Raw genomic sequence first — 22,762 nt, 5'->3', positions numbered from 1 at the left:
CTTGTTCTGCGTACCAAAGAACAATTGAGTAGCGAGCTGAACTAGCTGCCTTTTTCATGTAACGTCATTTTTTTTATTTAAAATAATGAATGACAGACAAACTATAATTATATAGACTTGGGTATTTAGCAGACATTTTCTTGAAAATGAATAAAGGGAACCTTGTCATTTTAAGGGAAACAGTTTAAGGTAATTTTTGCCAATGATGAAAGCTTTCAGGTGAAAATTAGAGTTCTGGAAAATTCGTATTTGCCACCATGAGCTTTTCAGTTTCCCAATTTAAAGATTTTTCTGATGAGATCAATGGTGATCACAACAAATGTGATTTTTTTTTCGTGTTGTACAATGAATTTTGTCATCAATTGGAAGTGCTGCTTAACTCAGTAAACAACTATTTTCCAAATGAGAAGTGAATGCATCATGTTACAAAACCATGCCTGAGTAAAAGATCCATTCAAAATATAAGATAGAGAAATAGATTCTAACGTGACAGAGTATGAAAAGCTCATTGGTATGGTTTTAGATTCCATGTTGCAACTAACTCTTTTTAAACTATTACTAGTGAATTTCAGTGTAGTATCAGACAGGAATACCTACAATTATCTGAAAGTTGCCACTAAAATATTCTCTTTTCAAATTGAATACCTGTGTGATGCCAGATTGTCTTCATTTACTTCAACCAGAACAACATATCGTAACAGATTGAGTGAAGGAGGAGTTTAGAATATGGCTGTCTTCTATCATGCCAGGCATTTAAGTCCCTTTCAGGGACCCTCTGAAGGACAGTGGTGAAGGGAAACCCTCCCAATGAGCAAAACTTCTAGCAGTGCACCTGATTGTTCACTTTGCTTGGAAAGAGAAATTGCCAGATGTGCGTTTGTATACTGATTCATGAGCTGTAGCCAATGGTTTGGCTAGATGGTCAGGAACTTGGAAGGAACATGATTGGAAAATTGGAGACAAGGAGGTATGGACAAGAGGTCTGTGGAGAGATCTCTCCTAATGGGCCAAAGAAGTGAAGGTATTTGTTTCTCATATGAATGCTCACCAAAAACTGATCTCAGGAGAGGAGGATTTTAACAATCAAGTGGATAGGATGACACATTCTGTGGAAACCAGTCATCCTTTTTTTTCCCAGCTACTCCTGTCATTGCTCAATTGACTCATGAACAAAGTGGCCATGGTGGCAGGGATGGAGGTTATGCATGGGCCCACCAACATGGACTTCCACTCACCAAGGCTGACCTGGCTACAGCCACTGCTGAGTGCCCAATCTGCCAGCAGCAGAGATCAACACTGAGTGAGTCCCCGATATGGTACCGTCCCTCAAGGTGACCAGCCAGCAACCTGGTGCCAAGTTAATTACATTGGACCACTTCCATCATGGAAAGGGCAGTGTTTTGTCCTTACTGGAATATACACTCTGGATATGGATTTGCCTCCTTGCACGCCATGCTTCTGCCAAAACTACCATCCATGGACTTATAGAATGCCTTATCTGCCATCATGGTATCCCACACAGCATTGCCTCTGATCAAGGGATTCACTTCACAGCAAACGAAGTGCGGCAGTGGGCCCGTGCTCACGGAATTCATAGGTCTTGCCATGTTCCTCATCATCCTGAAGCAGCTGGCTTGAAAGAATGATGAAATGGCCTCCTAAAGACACAATTAAGGCACCAGCTAGGTGGCAATACCTTGCAGGGCTGGGGCAATGTTCTCCAGGAGGCTGTATATGCTCTAAACCAGCGTCCAATATATAGTGCTGTTTCTCCCATAGCAAAGATTCATGGGTCCAGGAATCAAGGGGTGGAAATGTGAGTGTCATCACTCGCTATTACCCCTAGTGGCCCACTTGCAAGATTTGTGCTTCCTGTCCCTGCGACCTTATGCTCGGCAGGCCTAGAGGTCTCAGTTCCAAAGGAAGGAATGCTTCCACCTGGAGACACATCACTGATTCCATTGAACCAGAAGCTAAGAATGCCACCTGGCCACTTTGGCCTCCTTATGCCTCTGGATCAACAGGCAAATAAGGGAGTTACCTTAGTGGCTGGTGTGATCGATCCAGACTACCAAGAAGAAATCGGATTGACATTACATAATGGAGGTAAAGAAGAGTACTACCATGTCCTGTGATTAAAGTCAATGGAAAACTACACCAACCCAATTCTGACATGACTACTAATGGCCCAGGCCCTTCAGGAATGAAGGTTTGGGTTACCCCACCAGGCAAATAACCATGACCAGCTGAGGTGGTTGCTGAGGGCAAAGGGAACACAGAATGGGTGGAAGTAGGTAGTTCTAAATACCAGTTACGGCCACATGACCAGTTGCAGAAATGAGGACTGAAATTGTTATGAATATTTCTGCTTTGTATGTGTACATCAGATATTTTTCTTTTCTTCGCTTATAAAATATAAGATGTAAACGGAGCTAGTGCATTTTTGGTTTACGTGTGTTAGTTGTATCATGTTAGGCACAAGTATAACTTTGTAATTGTGTTTATTGAGGGACTATGTATAGGGTCGCTATGAGTTGGAATCGACTCGACAGCACTGGTTTTTTTTCTTGGGTATGGTTTGGGGAGATGTGTACAGATGCCACGTTGACGAGGGGTGGACTGTGATGGTTAAGATTGTGTGTCAACTTGGCTGGGGCATAATTCTCAGTGTTTTGACGGTTGTATAACGTTGTGATCACTTTACTGTTGAAATTTGATATGTGATCATCCCCATGATGGAATCTGCTGAGTAGTACCGGTGGGGGTGAGGCCTGTGGTGGCTCACCGCCCCCTCAGCCTTCATCTCTCTGCCTTCTGCCACCTACTTCCTTCCTGCTTACCTTGCAAAGGTTGTTGGCTTGTTCTGGATCCAGTAGCTCACTCTTATCTGACCTCTGGTTCTTGGGACTTGAGGTAGCAGCTTACCTGTCCATCCTGGGATTTGCCGATCTTCATGGCCTGTGAGTAAGAGTCCTGCTCCCTGACCTACCTATCTTGGATTCGCCAGCCCCTGCAGCTAAGTGACTGAGGAGAAACTTCGCAGTCTTGCCTGCTGACCTTGGGAATTCCTTGACTGTCACAACCTGTGAGCGGGATCCCTGCTCTCCAACCTGCTCATCTTGGGTTCACCAGCTTCTGCGACTCTGTGAATTGGGAAAGAACTCTATCCTGATCCAAGAACTTGGGACGTTCCAACCCCTGAAATCTCATGAGCTGTGTCTTTAATATAAATCTCTCTCTATATATTTATATGCATTACTGATTTTGCTTCTCTAGAGAACCCAGCCTAAGACAGTTACCTTGAAATTTACCCTTGTCTTCCTAGGTTTGACCCAGTCTATTATTACTTGGTATCGCCTTGCCTTCCTCTGCATTAGAAAGTTCTATACCTACACCATTTATTCCCTCTTTTATTGTTCTGGCGTTGGAGTCATTTATAGATTAACGTCTCTGGTTCCCTGTTGTAATTCTTTTGGTTTTGGATAGTTCTTGAGAGTTGATTTCCTGCATTGGTATCTGGCTGGTACAATGCTGCACCCTAGATTCAGGCTGTGGTCTGATGTTGTTTATTCTCAGATCAAAGAACTCCCTTTAATAATTCTTGTAAGTTTGGTTTGGTTTTTACATATTCCCTTAATTTCTTTTTATCTGGAAATGTCTTAATTTCACCATCATATTTGAATGAGAGTTTTGCAGGATATATTATTATTCTTGGTTGCTAAGGGAGCTTACTGTTGGAGTGGATAAATGAGAAACCATGAAATGGGAAAAAGCAAAAAGGAAAAAAAAAAGAGAAAGAAAAAGGAAAAAAGAAAAAAAAACTAAATAAAAATTTGGGAAAGAAAAGAAGAAAAGAAAAGCCCCCAGGAGTCCCAGAGTCCCACTGGTGGTGCTGCCAAGACCAGGCTCCCTGGCTGCTCAGTATAGCCTGGCTAGAGGGGGTATAGATGTCACACAGCACTAGGTATTCAGGAGACAGGAAAAGAAGATAAGTGTAGAGAGATGAGAACTGAGAAATGAAGAAAGACTGAAAGGGGAAAAGAGAGAGAAAAGAAAAAAAAAAAAAGAAATGCCCCCAGGGATCTCACCTACCTGGCTGCGCAGACTGGGGAGGTGGCTCCTAAGCTGTGCAGTGCAGCCTGGCTAGAAAGGGCTCCCAAGCTGCAAAAAGAAAAAGAAAACAAACAAACAAAACAGAACAAAGCAAAACAAGGAAAAAAAAAAAAAAAGCCCCAGGGATCCCACCAGTGTGGTGCTGCAGACCAGGGGAGTGGTTCCCCAGTCTAGTGTGGCTTCATAGCCTTTCAAGAAGAAGCAAAGATGCCACACATAGCCAGGTGTTCCAGAGAAAGGAGCGGGAGGTGGTAGGAGGCACAGAAGAAACCAAAAGAGATGGAAAGAACCAACACAAGCTCAAGAGCCTGGCCAGTGTGTGCAGGGTGAATCCAAGCAGCTTGAGGCTAAAGCAGTTGCCTCTTGGTCAAGAGACTGCAGCTGGCGGCTGGCAGGAAGCAGAGGAGGCTGAAGGGGAGGGGGAGGAGAGTTAGGAAAGCATATATCGCTAGTTACCGGGTGCTCTGACTCCTGCTGGGAACTTCGTGAAGCTGCTTTCCTGTACTCCCTGTCCGCCCATCTCCAACGTGGGTGGGGTGAATCCAAGTGGCATGGATGCTGCACTACCCGGTGGGCTGAGCTACCACAGCCAGCCAGGAAGCTCAAAGGTAGAGCAGTGGGGAGAGAATGGGGCGGGGGATGGGAAAGCGTGTATCGCTGGTTACCAGGTGCTTTGTCTCCTGCTGGGAGTTCCCAGAAGCTGCTTTCCCGTGCTCCCTGTCTGCCGGATCTCCCGACAGGAGTCTAAGATGGTGGATCCATGCTGCGTTAGCTGATAGGGCCCTCCGCAAGTATCTCTCTTTGCCCTCTGTTGCCTTTCAGTTTCTTATTCCATTTGGTGCTTGGCTGAGTTCTTTATCTCTTCATTTGACCCCTCAGGTTCCAGGATTGATGTTTGTCTGTTTTACTTAGTTTTTTGGGTCTTTGCTGTGGAGGAACGGCATGGTGCTTCTGTCTATGGTGCCATGTTGGCCGGAAGTCTTTTTTTTGTCACTTTTTTTTTTTTTTTGTACTTTAGATGAAGGTTTACAGAACAAACTAGTTTCTCATCAGTTTGTACACACATTGTTCCATGACATGAGTTAACAAATCCATGACATGTCAACACTCTCCCTTCTCAATCTGGGCTCCCTATTACCAGCTTTCCTGTTCCCTCCTGCCTCCCAGTCCTGCCCCAGGGCTGGTGTGCCCCTTTAGTCTTGCTTTGTTCCCCAGGCCTGTTCAATCTTTTGCTGAAGTGTGACCCTTAGGAATGACTTCATTACTGAGCAGAAGGGTGTTGGGGGCCATACTCTCAGGGTTTCTCCAGTCTCTGTCAGGCCAGCAAGTCTCTTCTTTCTTTTTGACTTAGTATTTTGTTCTACATTTTTCTCCATCTCTGTCCGGGACCCCCTATTGTGATCCCTGTCAGAGCGGTCAGTGGTAGCCGGGCAGCATCTCGTTGTACTGGACTCAGTCTGGTGTAGGCCATGGTAGATGTGGTCCATTAGTCCTTTGGACTAATCTTTCCCTTGCGTCTTTAGTTTTCCTCATTCTTCTTGCTCCTGAAGGGGTGAGACCAGTGAAGTATCCTAGATGGCTGCTCACAGGCTTTTAAGAGCCCAGACTCTACTCACCAAAGTAGAATGTAGAACATATTCTTTATAAACTATGTTATGCCAATTAAGCTAGACATTCCCCGAGATCATCATCCCCACAACCCCCAGCCCAACAATTCGTTCCCTCAGGGAGTTTGGATGTGTCTATGGAGCTACCATGGCCTTGCCTTGCATAGTTTGTGCTGGCTTCCCCAGTGTTGTGTACTGTCTTATCCTTCACCAAAGTTTCCACTTATCTATTGTCTATTAAGTGTTTTTCCATCCCCACCACTCCCTTCCCTTGTAACCATCAAAGATTGTTTCTTTTTGTTTGTAAACCTTTTCATGAGTTTTACAGTAGTGGTCTCATACAATATTTGTCCTTTTGTGATTCACTTATTTCACTCAGCATAGTGCACCCCAGATTCATCCATGTTATGAGATGCTTCACAGATTCATCATTGTTCTTTATCGTTGCCTAACACTCCACTGTGTGTGTATGTACCACAGTTTGTTAATCCATTCATCTGTTGATGGGCATCCAGGTTGTTTCCATCTTTTTGGTATTGTGAACAATAGTGCAATGAACATGGGTGTGTATATGTGTGTATATTCCTAGGAGTGGGATTGTTGGAACATATGGTATTTCTATGTCTGGCTTTCTAAGGAAGCGCCATATCATTTTCCAAAATGGTTGTATCATTTTGCGTTCCCACCGGCAGTGCATAAGAGTTCCGATCTCACCGCAGCCTCTCCAACATTTGATATTTCCTGTTTTATTGATTCATGCCAGTAATGCTGGGGTGAGATGGCATCTCATTGTGGTTTTGATTTGCATTTCTCTGATGGCTAGAGATCGTGAGCATTTCCTCATGTGTCTGTTGGCTGCTTGAATGACCTCCTTGGTGAAATGTGTGTTGATTTCCTTTGCCCATTTCTTAACTGGATTATGTCTTTTTGTTGTAGAGGTGTTGGATTCTCTTGCAGATTTTAGAGATCTGACCTTTGTCTGATTTGTAATAGCCAAAATTTTTTCCCAGTCTGTAGGTTCTCTTTTTACTCTTTTGGGGAAGTCTTTTGATGAGCATAAGTGTTTAATTTTTAGAAGATCCCAGTTATCTAGCTTATCTTCCGGAGTCTGTGTTGTTAGTGTATCCTGTTAATGTCATGTATTAGGGCCTCTAGCATTGATCCTATTTTTTCTTCTGTGATGTTTATAGTTTTTGGTTTTACATTTAGGTCTTTGATCCATTTTGAATTAGTTTTTGTGTATGGTGTGAAGTATGGGACCTGTTTAATTTTTTTTTGCAAATGGACATCCAGTTTTGCCAGCACCATTTGTTAAAAAGGCTGTCTTTTCCCCATTTGACAGACTTAGGGCCCTTGTCAAAGATCAAGTGACCATAAGTGGATGGAATTACATCTGGGTTCTTAGTTCTGTTCCATTGGTCAAAGTGTCTGTTATTGTACCAGTACCAGGCTTTTTTGACTACCGAAGCTGTATAGTAGGTTCCAAGGTCAGGCAGTGCTGTCCTCCTACTTTATTCTTCTTCAGTAGTGCTTTACTTATCCGGGGCTTCTTTCCTTTCCATAGAAATAATGATTAGTTGTTCCATCTCTTTAAAGAATGTTGTTGGTATTTGGATCAGGATTGCATTGTATTTGTCAATTGCTTTGGGTAGAATTGTCATTTTCACAATGTTGAGTCTACCTATCCATGAGCGTGGTATGTTTTTCCATTTATGTAGATCTCTTTTGGTTTCTTGCAGTAGTGTTTTATAGTTTTCTTTGTATGGGTCTTTTACATTCCTGGGTAGATTTATTTCTAAGTATTTTATTTTTTAGAGTATTATAATGACATTTTTTTCTTGATTTCCTTTTATTGTTTTATTAGTTTATAGGAATCCAATTGATTTTGTATGTTTATCTTGTATCATGCTAATCTACTGAATCTTTCTATTAGTTCCAGTAGTTTTCTCGTGGAGTCTTTTGGGTTTTCTATGTATAGTATCATATCACCTGTAATTAGGGACAGTTTTACTTCTTCATTACCAATTTGGATGCCCTTTATCTCTTTTTGTTGCCTTATTGCTCTAGCTAGTACTTACAGCACAATGTTGGTGTCTTTGCCTGGTTTTGGTATCAGGGTTATGCTGGCTTCATAGAATGAATTTGGAAGTATTGCTTCCTTTTCTATATTTTGAAATAGTTTGAGTAGCACTGATGTAAGCTTTTCTCTGAATGTTTGGTAGACTTCTCCAGTGAAGCCATCTGGGCCAGGCGTTTTTTTTTTTTTTGTTGGAGTTGATTTTTTTTTTTTATTACCTTTTCAATCTCTTCTCTTGTTATGGTCTGTTCAGATTTTCAACATTATTTTGTGTGGGTTCTCACACACTATTTTTAATGACATCATTACTGCATAACAAAAATCCATGTGTATTTTTTATGGCCTCCAATGATACACAGATAAGGAACCTTTCTATCCAAATCTAAGATTAAGAAAAATGGTCTATCAAGATTTTTTTTCCTGATTTGTGAACATATTATGAATATGCTTATAAAGTAATAAGAATTAAACCACCTTTAGTCATATAGTAGGAGTCCCTGGGTGGTGCAAATGGTTCCTTGAAAACCTTATGGAGTGCAGTCGTACTCTGCAACACATGGGGTCTCCATGAGTATGAATCAACTGGGCAGCAAGTTTTTTTTGTGTTTTTGCTTTAGTCATACGTTTAAATTCCCATTATTGAAAATAATATATAATTGGAGTTGTCCTAGAAATTTTGCGGTGTATTTTTGACTTATTTGTACAATTAACATGTTGATAACTATTTCAACTGGCACCTAGAATTCCTCATTTCCTTGACCTTCCACTATATCCGTCTTGCCATTTTACAGTGCTCAGTAAACCCAAACATCTGTTTTGTTTGCCAGTGCTGAGTTTTGCTACAGAAAGTTGGAGAACTGTGCCAATTGGCTCCACTACAACTTTATGCCATTTAATCTGAATTGTGCCTTCAATACTGCTTGGCAATTCTTCATTCATCCTTATGATGATACCCCCAGCAGCTGTTTGAAATCTATTTTATTTTCTACAGGCTCTTGGTCCCCAAAGAAAAAAATCATAGGAAGGAAATAAAACAATTTCTAGAAAGTATAATGCAAGAAAACTTTCTTGAAATGGGATTTAAAACTGCATTTTAAAAGAGCACAGCTACACACCGGAGGAAATTGACACAGCTAAGCCCACAAAAAACATATTTGGGTAAAAGTGTTGGACTTTAAGGGGGAAAAAATCTTTCAGTCAAAAGGATCAGAATCACTCATAAAGGAGAAGAAATCATGTAATTGTCAGACTTTGACAGCAAAGCTTTACGCCAGCAGAAAAAGGAGTGGCATATTTACTATAGTGAAGGAAAGTAAATGTGAGCTAAAGAGTTTATATCAAGCCTGACTTTCAAATAAAAAGGCCACAGACAAGTTTATCAACATGGTTAAACAACATGATGAATGTAATTAATGTCACTGAGTTGTACATGTCAAAAATGTCAAAATGGCAATTTTTTTGTTTTTACATATATATTTGCTACCATAAAATAAAAAAGAACTCAGGGATTATTGTTCCCAAGAGTCCTTCCTTATTTTAGAGAATGAGCTTCTGATAACTAAAACCTCTGGAAAGACATCTTCAATCTAAAGACTGATGGCATTGATCATTAATAGTAGTTCACACCACAGAAAAGATACGCAAGCAAACATTTTGTACCTCCAGATAGAGGAACACACCACCACTTATGAAGCCACAAGGAAAAAAAAAAAAAAAGGGACTGTCAAAACCATTGTCAATTTACAGGAAATGTAGTACAGAGCAAAATCAAGACTTTGTAAAACTCTAGAGGACAAAAGACATTTCTTCAACGAATAAATTGCCAGGAAAAAAAATGATGGATGGGGAGCTCTATATTCAAAGAGATTTAAAACTTCTAAGGGAGTGGCATAACCAAATAACTAGTGTTTAGGAATGAACATTTGAGTGGTAAAATTGTAAAGAAACTATTACCATAAAAACTAAGATGAGGAGATGGAGGGAGTTGTGATTAGGATAGTGCTCTAGAGTGGCTGGCAAAATCTTGATTTTTTAACCTAGGTGGTGGTTACAAGGTTGTTTGCTTCATAATAATTGCTTAAGCTATAAATTTGTTTTATGCGGTTTTCTATATTTATTAGATTTTCAAATAGAAAGTTTTTAAAAGAAACTGAATGTAGTTTCATGTTGGTTATCTGTTTATTTTACAGCAGCGAGGCCTTAACACCCAACCCAGATAAACATATTTTTACAGCAGGGACATAGAGGGCAGGGCCAGAATGGCTTAGTTGCTTGAGAAGTAAACAATAACTCAGGAATTATTCAATATTTTGCAGTTAAAAAAATCATAAAACACATTCCCCAGCTTTTGTCCACTCCAAGTCCCATTGCTTCCATTATTTCTTTTATAAAGGTAGTTTCTTCCCTAGTAATCTAAATTCTGAATAAGAATAACAGTAAATTTTATACTCACAGATACAGCAACCCCTGCTGAAAACTGACGTTTTCACATAAAATCTGCAGTTCCCTCTGGCTTTAACCCATATCAGAAAGGTGACTTTTATATTTTATCACTATTTCTTCAATCTCACCTAAAATTAAGTCACCAAAAAATAAGTTCAATTATGTTCATATGTACTAATACAGAAGAAAGACAATGTAGAAGAAAATAAAATCTACCTGATGGACCAAATGCCTGTAGTTTCATTACTCTATTACTAGCTAGCACCTATTGCCAATCAGACTTGTATTTTATAATACAAATAATGATTTTATTTTTTACCTTTTGATAATGGTAACTTTCAGGCATATACAGTAGTAGATATAGTAGTATAATGAGCCTTCATGTACTCATCATCCAGCTTCAACAATTATCAACGCATGGCCAATCTTGTTTTATCTATATACATATCCATTCCCCCTTTCCACCAGATTATTTTGAAGCAAATCCTAGAGTCTATATTATTTTCATTCCCAAACAGACCTTCAACAAAGTTAGCAACAGAGAACTATTTAAGAAAACAGCCTGTAGAAAGACTTAGCCAAATACTGCCAGTTAATACCAGTGACTACAAAACAGCAAAGTTGACAAAAGCCTACAGCTCTATTCAGAAAATTTCCAGTATTTTACTTAAGTTTAAAGTTTCAAACTTTACAGTTGTACTTATACTACCAGTTAGCACCTGTGCCCATGGGATACCAAAACCAGCAAAACAATAATTCTATCCAGAAAACACCTAATATCTTACTTAAACTGAAGTTCACAACATTACACTGGTACTTTAAAGTTCAATTCACAGGGATATTGGAAAGAGAATTGACCCAACTCTGCTAATTTACTTTATTACATCCTTAAGCAAATCACTTAAAACTCTGAGCCTGTTCCCTCAGAGGATAAAAATGATATCTCAATTTTCTTCAGTCTCTGTATCTCTAAGTCTCTACAAATTGATTTTGAGTACCTCTATCTCTTTTTGGAGTTAGAAGATAAAGCTTAAATGCTCTTCCCAAAGAGTTAACTGTAGTTGAAAAATGCTCCAAGAAGAATCAGGTTAAGATAGAGTAGCACTTTAAAGAATACTTCAAAATACAAATTTTTGCTAAATATACTATCACGGCTATTCCAAGAAGCTGCTATTCCTGAGAACTTTTTTCTAGCCTAGGTATATGGACACCACAGAGATTGTTCTCTAAAGAACTAACTGGAAAGCATTGGCTTGCTATATAATGAAATGCTCAACTAAGAAGTTTATTAAACCAGAATTCACTTTCAGATAAATTCTAGGGCTAGATTTTCACCCTGTTCTTAACAAGACAACTCTGGAAATAATGTTTACACTCAGAATATGCTTATCAATGTCATTTCTAGAGAATTATTGCACGCAAAAATGCTTCCTAGTAGGAAAAAAAAATCTCTGGTTTGAAAAAACGTAGTTTGTTGGCATTATTAGTGTTCCAAACCTCACCCTCCTACCACCGTACCAAAAACCTAGTGAACGATATGATTGAACCCACTCTGATTTCTCTCCTTTAGTGCATTGCAACTGCCATCTCATGGGAGTTTACTCCTGAGAACAATGAAACCCAATTCCTAATTCTCTGCAGCTACTCGCTAAGATCCTTGTAATAAAATCAACTTATCTTTTGATGTCTTGCCCATCTGCAGATGATCTTTAGCTTTCAATTCACTTCTGATCCTTCTGTTGGTGCTTTGACCTGGGAGGGGGTTAGATTTCATAGCTCACTGGCACTTCTCTGCGAGTCCGGCAGTCCCGTCTTCAACATCTCTGCCTCTATGTTGCTGACCTTGCAGATTGTGGTTGATGGGCCGCTATCTGCATACATTTTTATACACTTCAAGACCTGATCAATGATTCCCAACTACCTGGAGTTCCCTGCACTCTCCTAGCCGCTCTCATTCCCTTCCACTGTGAGATTTCTGGTTGCTTGCTCATGATCCAGATTCCCTGGCTGTACGGTTGCCCATGTTCCTTTCCGTTAAGATAGAGGATTTGTTCCGTATTGTGATTGAAGTTTCCTATCCACTGACAAATTTCTTTGTTGCTACCCACTATATTTGGAGTTCCCAGTTCACTTTAGCTGTCCACTTTCCTCTCCACTATGACCCAGAAAAACTGGCTTGTTGGACACTATTTTGGAGTTTCCTACCCACTCTGAGACAAGACTTTCACCACTCTGTCTATTGTAACTTGTCTCTACCCTGCTCTGTTATTTTCCTCACACTAGGTGACTCTCTCACACTCCTGCCCATTTTTCTTCACCAAAACTTCACTTTGTGCCAAGAACCAGTGCCTTTCAGATCTGCATAGTCTTTTCAATAAACGTAGGTTTTTTTTTCCCCATCCTCCTTCAGAGACACATTTGCTTATGTGGATTGTTGTTGTTAGGTGCCGTCGAGTCAGTTCCGTCTCATATGTACAACAGAATGAAACACTGCCCAGTCCTGCGCCATCCTCACAACTGTTGCTATGCTTGAGCCCACTGTTGCAGCCACTGTGTCAATGCATCTCATTGAGGGTCTTCCCTCAACTTACATGGATTAGATAACACAAATACCTAGTCTAGGAAAAAAAATCATTGGATTTAATGTTGGTGGTGACTTTGCCCTTCCTCCTTCAGAGAGACGTGATTACTTGTAAGGACTAGACCCCATGACTAACTAATCTGGAATCCAATATCTCTGGAATTAATTTGTTGTTAGTGGTTTTTCCATCTTCCCTCAGATAAGCATTTACTTATATTGATCAGATCTCACATCTAACTTGTCCAGGATGCAATATCACTGGACTTAATTTTGGTAGTAGTGGTTTTTCCTTCCTCCTTCAGATAAGCATTTATTATATGGATCAGATCCCAGGACTAATTTTCCAGGATTCAATATCACTGGAATTAAATTTTGGTTGTGGTGCTTGTCCCCTCCTTCTTCAGATAATCCTTTACTTATATAAACTAAAACCAAACCAAACCAGTTGCTCTCAAACCAAAACCAAACCAAACCAGTTGCTCTCAAGTTAATTCTGACTAGACAACAGAAATAACTAGTTGTGAAACAAATGTCGCCGAATATAGTTTTGGAGGTGGATTTTTTCCTCTCCTTCAGGGATGTGTTCATTTTTATGGATTAGACCCAGAACTAACTTGTCCAGAATCCAAAATCATTGGAATTAATTTTGGTGGTGACAGTTTCCCTCCTGCCACTTCCCTCTGCTACTAGATAAGCATTTACTTACATGGTTCAGATCCCGGTTTAATTCTTCCAGAAGCCAACATTACAGGAGTTAATTTTAGTTGTGGTAGTTTTCCTTCAGATATGCATTTACTTATATGGACCAGACACCATGACTATCTTGCCTAAGATCCCTCATCACTAGAATTAATTTTGGTGTTTGCCTAGAGCATAAACTTCCTCCTGGGTTTTCTTCCTTTCTTTCTTTTTTTGACAATTTTTTTGTCCAAACCCAACCTCAAGCCTTCTCATAGTTCTAGTACCATTTCCTTTCCTCCCTTAACCACTCGTTTCTCCATTTACATCTCTGTAAGAACAGGTTCTTGGACTTGGATTTCATAAATCACTTGCTATGTGGTTTAAGAAGTCCGAAGGCTACAACTTCTATCTGGGAGGTTGGACGTACACAGTCCATATCAATAACTAAAATCCGAAAGTGCTGAAGAGTGCCAGCTTTGACAAAATAGTTCAGATCTCCTTCAACCAGTCATATTCTAACCCCATTCAATACCATTTCCTTTCCCATAATATTATATTCTCACCCCACATCCTCACAGAAAACTCTAGGAGAGGAAGCTTATTTAGTACTTTCTCATCCGATCATGTTCTGATCCCACCCCTTGACCATTACTTTTTTCAGAAAGTTCTGTTTTAACCTCTCCCCTCCCCTGCCACACACACATAGACACACATTCATTGATATCTTTTGGGGGGGGGAGGATTAATTCAGTTCTTCTTCAACCACGGATGATCAGACCCAATCCCAGTCCTTTATTTCTCCCAGAATGGTCTGTTCTTACCCAGATTTCTGACAGAAACCACCAGATCCAGATAATGAAACTCAGTTCAGTTCTTCTCCAACTAATCACATTCTGACCATACATTCTTTTTTTTTTTTTTCCAGAAATTTCTGTTCTTTTTTGATACCCTCAATATATCAGAAAATCTCAGGGAAGGGAACATATTCAGTTCTCCTTCAAACAGCCATATTGACTCTACCCTCTACCCTTATTTCTTCGAGAATGTTCTGTTCTTATACCTCCATTATATCAGAATCACCAAGAGGAGAGAGCTTAGTTCAATTCTCCTTCAATCATTCATATTTAGATCCACACCCAAAATTATGTTTTTCCCAGAATGTCCTGTTTTTATCTCTCTGCTTTCACAGAAACCACAAGGGAGACCATTTGGCTATTCCTCATGCAATCATGTTCTGAGTCCACCCTCTGTCCTTTTCTTTTTCCAGAAAGTTCTGTTTTTATCTTTCCTTCCCACAGAAACATACCCTCATAGAAAGCTCAGGGAAGGAAACTTAGTCAGTTTTCCTACATTCAGTCACATTCTGACCCTATCTCCTGACCTTTACTTTTTCTAGAAATTTTCCTCCAATTACTGTCAGAATATCAGAATCATCCAGGGAGGTAGCTTAGATCTGTTCTCCCTCAACCAATCACATTCTGACTCTAACTTTTGACCTTTGCCTCTTCCAGAAAGTTCTGTCTTCCTATCCTCACTATATCACAAACTGCCAGGAGACAGTGCTTAATTCACTACTTCTTCATTCAGTCATGTTCCACTATCTCTCAAATCTTTACTTTCTCCAGATTTTATCCTCATCCTCTCGCCCACACAGAAACTGCTAGGAGAGGAGGATTATTCAAGTCTTCCTCATCCAGTAATGTTATTTAGTCTACTCCCTAACCTTCACTTCTTACAGTAAGTTCTTTCTTACTCCCTCAAACACACAATCACAGAAACCTCAGGGGGAGTGTCTTAGGCTGGGTTCTCAAGAGAAGCAGAGCCAGTATAGGAAATGGCTCATGTGGTTATAGAGGCTGGCAAGTCTCATGTCTGTGGGTCAGGTGTCAGGCTGGAGGCTTCTCTTGACTTATGTAGCTGCAGGGGCTGAGGAACACAACATCGATGGGTAAGATGGCAGGCTGCTGGCTCACAGGTTGTGGGGGCCAACAAATCCCAAGATCAGCAGGCAATATGGCAGGCCACTGGCTGAAGTCCCAAGAACCAGAGGTCAGATGATGATGAGCCAGATGCAGGATCCAGAGTGAGCAAAAAGCCAATGAGCTTTGCTGTAATGTCCATATATATTGGATGCAGGCCACATCCCTAAGGAAGCTCCCCTTACAACTAACTGATTGGGTGATCACATCAGATCGTATCATATAGGTGATTACATTATATCACAAAATGGAAGATAACTAAATCATTACATAACTGCCAAACTGCATCATTACATAACTGCCAAACCACTGAGAATCATGGCCCAGCCATGTTGACACAAAACCTTAACCATCAGAGGTAGGGAACTTATTTTTTGTTTCCTTCAGCCAGTCACACCTGACTCCACTTCCTGACCTTAACTTTTTCCAGAATGTTCTGCCCTCATAATCTCACTATATCAGGAACACCTGGGTAAGGTCCTTAATTCAATTCTCCAACCAATCATGTTAGACTTTGTTCCCAGTCCTTTACTTTTCCCAGAACATCCTGTCCTCATTCTCCACACACTTTAACTGTGAGTGTCAGGGGCTTATTCCCTCTCCACACCACCATTACGCACTCATACCCTCATAAGAAACCCCTAGGGAAGGTAACTTAGTTCAGCTCTCCTTCAACAAATCACATTCAGATCTCTTCTTCTAATCTTTGCTTCTCCCTGTAAGTTCTAGCCTCATAACCACATGTGGTATAAAACACACCAGGGAGTCTGGTTGGTTCAGTACTCCTCCCTCTAGTCATATTCAGTTCTACTCCCGGATATTTATTTTTCTTAGAATGGTATCTTGTCCCTCCCCATAGAAACTCCGAAGAAAGGCTCTTACTCAGTTTTCTCTTGTCCAATCATGTCTGAGCCTACCCCATGCTCTTTACTTCTTCCAGAATGTTCTGTCTATCTCTCCCCACATTCCTTCACAGAAACCCCAAGGGAGGAACTTTTTTCACTTCTCTCTCAAACAATCATGTTTACACCCTCTCCTAGATCTTTACTTTTCCCAGAATGTTCTGCCCTTTGGCCCTACCTTTACAGAAATCCTAAAGGAAGAGGGCCTATTCAGTTCTTCTTTAACCAATTATGTTTTGATCCCATGCACTGACATTTACTTCTATAATAAATTCTCTTCTCACCACCCCACTGTTGCAACAGTAGCAATAGAGGGGGCTTTAGCTTAGTTCCCCTTCTACAAATCACATCCTGGCACCATACTTATAGAAAGTTCTGTGTTCATTCTTCTATCCTTACAGACATATCCCAAGAGTGGACTGTAGCTCTATTCTCCTTTAACTAATCATCGTGTTATATGTTTCCCTGAATTTTACTTCTTCCAGAATTTCTGCCTTTCTTCTGCCCTCATAGAAACACCTAGAGGAGGGATGCTCTGCTCAAGCATGTTCTGACATCTCTCCCTGACTTTTGTTTCTCCCAGCATATTTTTTCCTCTTTTGCTTACCCTTGTAGAATCAATTCAGGGAGGAGGTTTGCTTTATTTCTCCTTGAACCAACATTAATTGGGACCAATTACCTCTACTCTGGTCTCTCCCTGGTCTGTAGGCCCTATGTGGGCCCAGCTCTGATCAAGCAATTTTCACATGAAAGCAGTAATTTGAACAATTTTATTTCAAGGTATGTATAGCTACGTAAGGAACATTGGTGGTGCAATGGTTAAGTGCTTGGCTGCTAACTGAAAGGTCAGCAGTTCAAACCCACCAGCGGCTGTGCCAGAGAAAAAACCTGGTGATCTGCTTTCATAAAGATGACAGCCCAGGGAACCATATGGGGCCGTTCTATTCTGTCACATGGGGTAGCTATGCTATGAGTTGGAATCGACTGTACAGCACACAACAATAACAACATAGCTAAATGGCTTTCTTTTCCCTGATATCCCTAAAGAAAATAAAAAATAAAAACAGGATTGGCTATTTTATTGTCATTTCTACAAAAGTTGTCTCCATTTTTATATATTCAGTGAGGTTGAGGGCTTGAGTATAGTTGTTTATACAAAATGGAGCTATACCGACTAGAGTCTCTCCCAAAAGCTTGTTTGAAGCAAACTTATGAGATAATAAACACTTACTTGTTTTCAGTTCTGCTTTTTTTAGAAAAATGTTTTAAGATAATTATAGTTTACATGCAGTTATAAGAAATAATACAGACAGGAACAGATTGCCCAATAAGCAAGGTAAGCACTTGATTAGGGCATCAGCAAAACAGGGACACCAGTTGTCCAAAGCAAAGACCCTTAGTGTACAACAATGATTCAAGAAAGACTGGATTCATTATCCTTATTACGTATGGAAGTAGATATTGTTTGGCAGCTTAATGGTGAAACAATCATTGAAGAATTTGTAAGAGCAAAGACTAGAAAGAAATGTTTTTAATTATAACATCTTAGAGATGAAAAATCTATCTAAAAATAAAAGGCAGTATAGTAATTTGTTGTAATATTTGCTTTCTGATCATTATATTTTCTTTATGACATCTTTTCATTTGTTCATTTATAATTATAGCATTTATTACAAAACAAGCATCAAAATTGAAGTATGAGCCATTTAAAGCAAAATTGGTGAAAGTCAACTTTTTTGTTGTGGGAGATCACCAGAATTTTACATTGATTGTTGAAACAACTAAGTTCACTGACTCATTTTCTTTGTTGTAGAATATTCTTTTTGTAGAAATTGTGGCATATAGTAAAAATCTCAGCACCCTGCATCCACTAAAAATGTTATGGTCCAGTTCATCTCGTTCTGCTAAAATGGCATACACCAATTTTGTGTTGAATTGCTGGTATTGTAGTTGCATTTAAAAAGAAGTTATATCATGGATAGCCAAGACACACACACATATATGTATATATGCAGTGGAAACCTTGGTGGCATAGTGGTTAAGTGCTATGGCTGCTAACCAAAGGGCCAGCAGTTCAAATCCACCAGGCGCTCCTTGGAAACTCTATGGGGCAGCTCTACTCTGTCCTATAGTGTCGCTATGAGTCAGAATCGACTCGACGGCAGTGGGTGGGATATATATATAACACACATATCTCACTCAAATGTGTGAGTAAGCAGAGGAGGGGGCACCACAGATTTTCAATGCCTGGGACCCTCAAGTGCCTTAATCCAACCCTGAATACAGAGATGCCATGTACCCTTCACTCATTTTCCCCCAATGGTAACATCTTGCAAAACTATAGTATAATATTGCAACCATGATATTGACAAGCCACAATCCACTGAGCTCATTTAGATTTTCCCAGTTTCACTTGGACTCATTTGTGCGTGTGTGTGTGTATTTAGCTCTACACAGTCATAAGGCATTGGTAGGTTATTGTATCTACCACCACAGTCAAGATAGTAACAGTTTCATCATCACAAGCATTCCTCATGCTTATAAATACACCCGCCTCCTTACCTCTTTCCCCAACCTGTGTCTAAATCCTGTTAACCACTAATCTGTTCTTCATCTCTGTATTTTTGTTATTTTAAGAATATTATACAGATGGAATCATATAGCATGTAACCTTTAAGGTTTCACTCAGCATAATCTTCTGGAGATTCATCAAGATTGTTTTGTGTATCAATAGTTTGTTCCTTTTTATTGCTGAGTAATATTCCATGGTATGGCTGTACCAAGATTTGTTTATCCAATCACCCTTTGAAGAACATTTGGGTTGTTTCCAGTTTGGGGCTATCATGAATAAAACTATGAATATTCATGTATAGGTTTTTTGTGTGAACATAAATTTTCATTTCTCTAGGATAAATACCCAGGAGTACAATTGCATTTTTAATTTTATAAGAAATTGCCATATAGTAAATAACACTTTAAACTGACCTCATGTTAGTTTCACATTCAGAGTAACACTCTGGTTTTAACTAAGATGTCAACACCCTATTTACAGAATTCTCTTTAACATTATACAGAGTGTAACTTGAGAATCTTCAGTTGTCTTCATATAACAACCAAGTTTCAAACACACAAGGACAGATTAGAACCTGTATCGATGGATTGATTTATTAATTTTATTCATTCAGAAAATCATCATGGTAAATCTTCCATTAATTGTTTTTGAGGACAATATAGATTTAAATTTAAAGGATATTGAAAAAGTGCTGTTGAATAGAAATGATTTATATTTTCCACTAATTCTAGGGTCTTTGTCATTTTATCACATAACTCTTTATTATCACTAAAAATAACAGAAATAAGCTTTACTTTTTTGGCTGAAAAAGCTTAATGATATGCCACATAATGTAGGCAGTTTATTATTTAGTAAAAAGAGAAAAAGCAGTTTTTCTTTAAGTCAGTTTCAGATAAGTAATGGCTATGCTAATAAAAACAGCATAAGTGAGTTGTCCAATAGTACTGTGTATTGTTTATAGTTACAATGGTATAAAGCTTTTTCTTATAATTAAACAAGTTTTCTCTAATTTTCATATATGAAGATCTTGTACTTTTCAATATCTATTCTACAATTTTATTCAACAGATCTACGATAAATTTATGCTGAACAGAGTTTAAATCACATTTAGATAGATACAGCAATAAAAATAAGTGTTTTCAGGTAAGAGAATGTTTAACATTGAAAGTTTTTAAAATAAAGTGATATGTTTGAAGAAGTTGGGGCTGTTACTTCTTTAAAAGTGATTTTTTACTGCATTGCCCTGAATTGGATGCTAGTTTTGACAAACCAACTATAAATGATGTTTTTAGTTCAATTGGGGAAATTTCAATGTGTGTTGGGTATTAGATGAGATGAAATCTTGCTGACATTGAAAGGTGAAAATCATTGACTTAAGAAAACCAAACAGACACCAAACTCATTGCTATCAAATGAATTCTGAATCATGGTGACCCATGTGTTACAGAGTAGAACTATTCCATAGGGTTTTCTTGGCTGTGGAAATGGATTGCCAGGTCATTCTTCTGCTGTGCTGCTGGGTAAGTTCAAACTGCCAACTTTTCAATTAGTAGTTGATGGCAAGCCATTTACGCCACCCAGGGACCTTGACTTAAGCACCTACTTAAGCAGATGCTAAACAGCATAATCTTTTTTTGGCCAAAAATATATAAACTTGCATTGTACATATACGTATGCCTAAAAAATGTTAAGAAATATATGCACTACAGAGTTATACAAATACAAAGGCATTTGACTGTGTGGATCATAACAAATTATGGATAACATTATGAAGAATGGGAATTCCAGAACACTTTATTGTGCTCAGGTGAGCCTGTACATAGACCAAGAGGCAGTCATTTGAACAGAACAAGGGGCTACTGCGTGGTTTAAATTTTTAGGTGTCAGGGTTGTACCCTTCCATTGTACTTATTCAATTTGTATGTTGAGTGAATAATCTGAGAGGCTGGACTATATGAAGAAGAATGTGGCATCAGGATTGGAGGAAGACTCATTAACAGCCTGTATTATGCAGATGACACAACCTTGCTTACTGAAAGTGAAGAGGACTTGAAGTACTTACTGAGGAAGGTTAAAGACTACAGCCTTCAGTAGGCATTACACAGCAACATAAAGAAAACAAAAATCCTCAAAACAGGACCAATAAGCCATGCCATTATGAAAGGAGAAAAGATTGACGTTATCAAGGATTTCATTTTTCTTGGATCCACAATCAATGCCCATGGAAGCTGCAGCCAAGAAATCAAACGACGTATTGCACTGGGCAAATCTGCTGCAAAAGACCTCTTCAAAGTGTTGAAAAGCAAAGATGTCACTTTGAGGATTAAGGTGTGCTGGACCCAAGCCATGATATTTTCAATTGTTTTTTATATGCATGCGAGAGCTGGGCGATGAAGAAAGAAGACCAAAGAAGAATTGACACTTTTGAATTATGGTGTTGGCAAAGAATATTGAATATACCATGAACTGCCAGAAGAACGATCAAGTGTGTCTCGGAAAAAGTACAGCTAGAGTGCCCCTTCAAAGCAAGGATGGAGAGACTTCAATCTCGGTTACTTTGGACGTGTTATCAGGAGGGACCAGTCCCTGGAGAAGGACATCATGCTTGGTAAAGTAGAAGGTCATCGAAAAAGAGGAAGACCCTCAATGAGATAGATTGACATAGAGGCTGCAACAATGGGCTTAAGCATATCAACGACTGCAAGTATCGTCCAGTGCCATGCATTGTTTCATTCTGATGTGTATAAGGTCACTATGAGTCAGAACCGACTTGATGGCACCTAATAACAACAACAACAGAGTTAACGTAGGGGATTTCTGGTGGTGGGAATATGAAGATGTTATTTTTTTGGTTTTGCTTATCCATGTTTTTTAATTTTCTACAATGCACATATAAAAAAAACCTGTTGCCATTGATTCAGTTGATTCTGACTTATGGTGTCCCCATGCATTACAGAGTAGAACTGATCTCCATAGGGTTTTCTTGGTTGTAATCTTTATGGCAGCAGATTACCAGGCCTTTCTTCCGCAGCACCCCTGGGTGGGTTCAAACTGCCAACCTTTCAGTTAGTAATTGAGTGCAAACTGTTTACATCACCCAGGGATCATGGACTGTATAAAATGACGATTATTTTTGATTGATTACAAACGGAACTGTTTTATGGAACATAGTATTTCACTTACGTGTGACTTAGTTTTTTCACCAACGATGACAAAATAAACACAAAATCACGAATTAAAACAAACAAACATTTTTACTAGTTTAGCAAATGAATTGGCTTTCATATACTTTTTATTTTTTCATTTTTCTGTTAACATTTGAAACAGTCCATCTTCATTTGGTCGTTTTCAGGGCAAACATTTTATAGTACTATTTTATTTTCATATTTTTGTGTACTGGCTACATTTTATTCTGGGTGGCAGGTTCGTTCACACCATAAGGCTTATTGGATGTAGATAGAATATATCAGTACAGTTTGAACATACGTATACTAGCTTAGAACAAGCTTGGGAGAAGGAAAATTCTTATCTGCTTGAATGATTTGTTATTGACCTGAGTTATCTTGACATATTGTTTTAAGTACAACCACATAGTTTGTTTTTTAACTTAGGGCCTGTTCATCGATATTCTACATGAGAATGTCCTATCTTATGCAATGAACATATATTAATTGAGTGCTAACTTTGTGCCAAGCACTCTTCTAGGTGCTTGGGATACATCAGTGAAAAAAATAGAGAAACACTTGCCTTTGTGGAATTAGTGGACGAACATTCCTTCATTCTAGTAGAGGCAGACAGTGTCATGAAT

Source organism: Loxodonta africana, chromosome X, assembly GCF_030014295.1.
Source record: "Loxodonta africana isolate mLoxAfr1 chromosome X, mLoxAfr1.hap2, whole genome shotgun sequence".
Taxonomy (NCBI): Eukaryota; Metazoa; Chordata; class Mammalia; order Proboscidea; family Elephantidae; genus Loxodonta; species Loxodonta africana.
This window is presented reverse-complemented; position numbering follows the sequence as displayed.